The 7,088-nt window shown below is 38.6% G+C and overlaps 1 long non-coding RNA gene across 1 annotated transcript in view; it reads left to right on the forward strand.

Moving 5' to 3' along the window:
- The first annotated feature begins 6,269 nt into the window (after positions 1-6,269).
- Positions 6,270-7,088, forward strand: part of LOC116095349 — a 51,085-nt gene continuing 50,266 nt past the window's right edge. The window contains exons 1-2 of the long non-coding RNA XR_004120562.1: positions 6,270-6,614; positions 6,769-6,810. This is a non-coding gene — a long non-coding RNA (uncharacterized LOC116095349). The remainder of the gene's footprint in view (positions 6,615-6,768; positions 6,811-7,088) is intronic.

Consider the following 7,088-nt stretch of genomic DNA (forward strand, 5'->3'; position numbering starts at 1 on the left):
ATTTAGTTTTCAAAGAAAACTCTGCATTTGCATAGACATCAATGATATGACTGAGGAATTCTAGATTTTTCCTGACATCCCTAGCTGTAACATTTAATCTCAAATTCCAAAGACAGTCACAGCAACAAGATGGAAACCACAATAAGATACTGAAAGATAGGTGCCAGTATTCTTTCAAAGAGGTTCCCAGAGACATATGCAAAGTACTGCTGACTTCAGCCCCTTCCTTGGAACTTAGTTGCAAGCCCAGAGCAGCTAAAAAAGGCACTTGTAGAAAGTCATCTTCACTCTGGGCAATCATGGGCCCACAAGAACACCTCATTTTGTGATTTTCTAGAAAGATATTAAAAAACATTAATCATATAATTTAAAAGGCTGACTTCACTATCTGTGATGGCTATTCTCAGTTGTCACCTTGACTGTATCTGGAATAAACTATGGTTCAGAAATGGAGGAGAGACCTGTGACCTAGATCTTGAGGCTGGAAGACACACATGCCTTTAGTCCAGATTTTGAGGTATACCTTTAATCTGGGCCATGCCTTCTGCTGGAGACCTACATGAGGATAATGGGATGAGAGTTCTTTCTTTACCTTCTTGCACTTACTTGCCAGCACATCTATTGGAGTCTACTTCTTCAGGATTCCAACTTATACCGAAGACTAGCTGAAATACCTAGTCTGAGGGACAGAGCAACTACTGGATCCGAGGTCTTCCCATTTATAGCTGACCATTGTTGGGTTAGTTAGACTGCAGCCTATAAATCATTCTAATAAATTCCCTTTACACACACATACACACACGCACACACACACACTCATACACATACATACATTTACATATATATAAATATATATATAGAGAGAAACAAAGAGAGACAGAGAGACAGAGAGAGACAGAGAGACAGACAGAGAGAGACAGAGAGAGACAGAAAGACAGAGAGAGACAGAGAGACAGATAGCCCTAGAGAATTCTGACGACTACACTACCCATGAACAAAGAGGCAAAGAAAGAGGGACAGAACTGAAGATGGTGACCCAGGGCTGATAGTAATCTAATGCTAGGAAGGTACCTTCCTTTTCAAATCACCTAGGCTTTATCCAATTAAGGAAGGTGATTCCTGCTTTGTTTCTTCACTACTGAGTCAGAGGAAGCTAAGTGTCTATTTTAGTAAATGAGTCATACTCATTTGGTAAACTTGTCTGGATATGCTGATGGTATGCACCTGGTTTGGACTCTACCCTTCATTGACAAAACTTTGTTTGTTCATTGTACTTTTGACCTCCAAAAGTTAGGATCAATTATTTACTCAGATCTTCTCTCAAGCCAGGGTAACTAAGAGGAAGTTTCTGTGTATCTCATTCTGCTCAGCAGAGTAATGGCACTTTATCTGTTCAATATTTATGATAATCTGAGTTTTAGTGCCAAAACAAATTAAATTCAAATCTCTTTTCTGGAACTATCCCTGGATTGTGTGATTTCAGAGTTAGTGTTCGGCATCATGCTATATGGCCTCCTCTCTCATGCTTTGCTCTCTGGTGATGCTCTGACATCCCTCTCCCCCAAACTCTTCACTTTTAAGTAAAAGGGAACAGTGGTTACTACTGTCTTTTTTTAAGTGGTAGAAGACTAAACTTAAATGTAGGTTTGGCCTCTGACTGTACTCATCTTGCTGAGTCTCTCTCTGTATATTTCTGGTAAAAATCTGTTCTGGGAGTAGCACATATCCATTACTAGATCATAGTACATCTATGTTTGTTTTCTGTCTATTTTTCTCTTCTATTGTGCCCTTGCCCTGGATTTAAAATTTTGTACCCTCTATTCTACTCAGTTTCTCTTGGGTCTCTATTATGACTGCATTCCTGGCTACATTATTTCTAAGCATTTGAAACAATGGATGTTATCCTTTATTTCCAAGGCTGTGATATAACATACACGAAGAACAGAGATGATCAAATCAAATTTGTCTGAATGTAGCTCTTTCCTTTACAAGTACTATGTCTGGACCTTGGACGCATCATTTGGCTCTTCAGACTTTTCATCTCTAAACAATGTGACATAGTGAAAAACACTGATCAGGTGTGCTCTTGTCAGAATCACTTCTGCTAATGTTTATATTTTTAATACAGTGGTTGCTATACAGTAACTGTTATCTATTAATATTAACCTTAAGGTACTGAATTGGTTGGGAAATTGGGAGAGAGACATCATAAGCAGCTATTTTATGACAAAACCTAGAATTTGGCAAAAGAGAGGAAGAGCTGCAGACAGGACAGAATTCGCTTCTCACGACTGCTGGACTAAACTACAGCACAGAGAGTGGACTTAAACAACACAGATAAATTAATTTAAATTAATTTATGGCTCTGAATGTTAGAATCTAAAGTGGGTAGTAGAGATGCATTTCTTGTATCAGTAAGGAAATCTTACTTTTTCCAACTTATAGTGGCTGCCTAAATTCGCTGGCTCATGGCCACACACCACTTTGATTTCTTTTTAATAGCTCCTTCCACTCTGACTCTGATCTTACAGCTTCCCTCTTCAAAGGACATCTGAGTCTACACTTGGCACACCTAGCTTATCCAGAGCAGTCTCCTATCTCAAAATGCTTAATTTTATCACATGTAAAATAGCATATATTGATGTTCATAGAAGTAGGATCTCTCTCTCTCTCTCTCTCTCTCTCTCTTTCTCTCTCTCTGTGTGTGTGTGTGTGTGTGTGTTTGTGTAGCTATTTATCTTGCCATAAGGAGTAGCAGAGTTATTTTATTTTCCTGGACTGATACTAAGATTAAACTTTGGAAGGTCTGTTGCCATGCTGATAGAAATGGAATTTGGACATAAGAGTAATAGAGATCAGGGTGCAGAACACAGGCAGATAATGAACTAAAACCATTGGGACAACAGTGAGAACAGGAAGGAGCAGACTTTTGAACTTTGACTATAGAGACTAAGAAGATGGCAGAGTTAACAGGACTTGGAAAACTCTGTGAAGTAGCTGACATAAAAAAGGCTTTCTGGGAAGTTCTTCTGGGAAGCCATTCTGTTTTGTTGGGGGATGGGCTTTTTTAAATTTTTTATTAGATATTTTCTTTATTTACATTTCAAATGTTCTTCCCTTTCCTGGTCTCCCCTCTGAAAAAAAAAAAAAACCTATTCCCTCCCCCTACTAACCAACCAACCCTCTCCTGCTTTCTGAGTCTGGCATGGGACTCAGCGCTCCAGCAGCATATGTATAGCAGAGGATGGCCTAGTTGGTCATCAATGGGAGGAGAAGCCTGTGGTCCTGTGAAGGCTCTATGCCCCAGTGTAGGTGAATGCAAGGACCAGGAAGCCATTATTTTTAACTCAGAAGATGGCATTATTTAGAACAATGCTTTCTGTACATCAATTATTCTTAACATATATTTACATATCCATGTTTCAAATATTTTAAATATTTTTCCTTAAGTAGACACAAGTAAATGCCTTTTCTTAAGTAATTACTTTGACAGAAATCATGACTCTGATATGCTTGGATATTTTGAACATATAAAAGTTTGTAAGAATTTATTAAATGGAAATATATCTGCCACATATCACTTAAATTATCTTCCTAACCATAACCACTCATGTTACTACATACAGATAAGTACTGGTGTGATGACAAGAACAAACATGGAAAAATTCAAACCTAGACTTGATTTAGTCATCAGCTCTCCCGAGGCCTTCATCAACAAACTAGAAAGACATGGCTTAATTTACTGTAATAATTCAGCTGAATAATCTATGGAAGTTGACAGGAACCCTACTCTACAGTATGAACATAAACACATACACACATACACACACACACACACACACACACACACACACACATACACACACACACAAGTTCATTGTTTGTAATGATTTTTCCTTTAAAATAATGTAAAGTCTTTTGATGGGGTTCATTGGTTTGCTCTGATAAAGTCATTAAAATATTCTGAGTTGTTTTAGTCTAGGCAGTCAATCACATTAATTTAGCATTCCATGTGATCTCTTGAATCATGTTCCTCCATAGCACTTAGTGACATGTGGTTTAAACAAACAGTTTCTCCCAATAGATTGCCCTGGGACAAACTTGAGTTTGGAAATGATGGGTTCCTGGGGAAGAAAATCTGACTTTCTTCCAAGATTTAAAGTGGGTGTTTGAGATGGAAAGCACCACTGTTTACTGGGTTATATTTGATTCACTTTTCTGCTCATGCCTCTGGGGAACATTGACTTGAAATACTAGCTCAATGACCTATTTGAGCTCACTGGAAGTCTATAAGACAAGGCCAATTGAGTCTAAAGCTTGCATGCATGCATGCATGCACACACACACAGAGAGAGAGAGAGAGAGAGAGAGGAGAAAGAAAATGAGAGACAGAGACAGAGGCAGGCATATATACTAAATTGATAACCGGTACTAGCAGCATCTCTATCAATGGTACCCATCCCTGTTTAGTGTAACAATTGGACTCAAAGTAGCCTTTGCTGAAGATAGTACTCTTGGCATGATCTTTCCCTTGATGTGTCTGGTTTCCTATTTGAAAAGGTCCCTCAAACCTCATAAGATGAAGTCTTTAAAGCTCCCAGGGTCTCAACCACCAACCAAGGACTGCACATGGAGGGGTCTGATTGTTCAGGCAGCATGTGTATAGTAGAGGATTGCAAATTCGATCATCAATAGGAGGAGAGGACCTCAGCCCTGTGAAGGTTCTGTGCCCCAGTGTAGGGGAATGCCAGGGCCAGAAAGTGAGAGAGGGTGGGGTGGCAGGCATGGGGAGGGGGGAGGCAACAGGGGTTTGTTTTTGTTGTTTTGGTTTGTTTGTTTTTTGGAGGGGAAACTGGGAAAGGAGAAATTTGCATGTAAATAAAGAAAATATTTAATTAAAAAAATGAAGTCTTTTGAATCAAACCACAAATCCATTAGAGCTAACCTCAGCAAAACTCCCTCAAACCCCTGCATGCTTATCCCATGGAATCATCACTTTTTCTACTTCTTTCATTTCCATTAAATTAGCTAGAGCAAGACTTACAAGAATAAATCAAGTTCTCCCCTGAATTTAGTTCATATTAATAAAAATTACAGGTCAATTTTCTGTCTCAGACCTTTGATTTAGCATAGCTACCATTTGCTGAGCTCTAGCTATGTGCCAATTTTTTTTTTAACATAGTATTCCATTCATCCCACAAGAATCTTGCAAGGTAGGTGCCGTTTTCCCAGCTTTTCTTACAGAGGAAAAGAGAAAGCATTGTTTTGTTTTAGATACAGCAGCTCAAATTTAGTCTATACAAATCAAGTGTATTCATTTTTGGTGTTTATCTCTCAACCTGAAAGACTGGTAAGAGTTCATTTTTAGATATAATTTGATACTTAAACAATTCCTTGTTCATCCTGGGCAGTTATTATCCTAACTGTTGATATTCTGGGAGGAGCTTTACTACTCCCAAGGAAAGTTGCTATTGTTTGGGTATTATGTCAAGCACTTCATACTCTTCAAAAACTTACAGTCACCTCTAGAGACAAAGGTGACAACTGCTGCTCTTTGGATTTATAAACTAAGATGCTAAAATACTAAAACCTTGACCAATCACTTAAGAACTTATAGTAATTAACTCATTGGAACTTCAGGTGCCATCATGAAACAAGACTTTGCAAAGGAGAGAATGCTCTTAAAGGTTTTATTTAGTTCATTCAATTCCCTCACAATTTTGACAGGTAGATCATGGTTCTGTTTGCCCTGTACAAGTAAGGAGCAATGGTTGATGTTGATTGCAAGATTGTCAAATTAAGATTAAAAAATGCTTAGCAAAGTAGTGATGCTTACTTCTGGGTTGGTCTAAAAGAGGATTCCTAAACAAGATTACCTGATCTTGGAAGAACCGCTCTAAACATGGATAGAACACCCCATTAGCTGTAGGCCTGGGTGTTAGAGAAGGGAAAGAGGAGCAAGTCTGTTAGCTTAGACAGTCTCTTTCTGCTCCTGGACTGCTTGGAAGTGGCCTGTCCTGTCCTACCATGCCCATGAACTGAAACCTTTGAAATTCTGAGCACAGGTAAATGGACTTCCATTCAAATTGCCTATCTTTGCTCTTAGTTACTGAAAGGAAGGGCATGGCTAACAAATGAGGAAATGGAGACACCAAGAATTGAAGTGGTTACTTGAGTCCACATGGCTATCAGTGGAATAGAGATGAGAAGAATCATGAGGACCCTGTGTTCTAATTTAGAATCCTAACCATGGCCTCATAATGCTTGATATCTTTGCTCTAGGCATAAATTTACTTGTGAGAACTTAAAATCATCTTACACAGCCAAGTTCTTTTATTTTCCAGGGACATCATTAGCTGCAACAGACAGGGATTGAGGCATTCAGTGTTAGTGGAGATTACTGTTATTGAGGTGGGTAGGAACTGAGAATTTGGACAGAATGCAAATAGCATCAAGAGGTGACCTGCAAGAAACATACAGGTCTGTCAGAAAGTAAGAACTGTGCTCTGCAAAAAGCATTGTCATAGATATTGGCAGAATCATTTATGATCAGGCTTATCTGAAGTATGAACAAATCACTCTGGAATCTTCTGGGACATTGGAAGAGGGAAAAAGTAAGTCTTGGGGAGAAATAGGCACAGAGGAGACTCTGCTGGATGATGGAATACTTTGCAGAACAGAGGGGAAGTTGGTGTCAGCCAGTTTTCTTTTGAGGAATGAAGAACTGGGAGTGCGAACATAATGGAAGTGATTTTTCTTTAATTTCAGACATGGTAATAAAGAAATCAGCGTCTGGAGAACTCCCAGGAGGTAAGCTGAGACTAGCTCTCCGTTACCTCTTATTGGATCACTAGCTCTCTGCTCTCAAAACCCCTGAATCTATAAAGACAGGCACTAAGTGGACAGCCAAGAGTAGATTTGCTCCCATTGTAAGGGTCTTTAAAAACATTTTTTTGAATGAATCAGTTATGAGACATGAATTCACATTTAGGTTTGTTGTAATGTAAATTACCTGTTCAAATTGACATCTTGCTAATTTTTCTTTTTCTTTTTCTTTTTTTTTTTTAGATATTTTCTTTATTTACATG

The sequence above is a fragment of the Mastomys coucha genome, unplaced genomic scaffold (genome assembly GCF_008632895.1).
Source record: "Mastomys coucha isolate ucsf_1 unplaced genomic scaffold, UCSF_Mcou_1 pScaffold18, whole genome shotgun sequence".
Classification (NCBI taxonomy): Eukaryota; Metazoa; Chordata; class Mammalia; order Rodentia; family Muridae; genus Mastomys; species Mastomys coucha.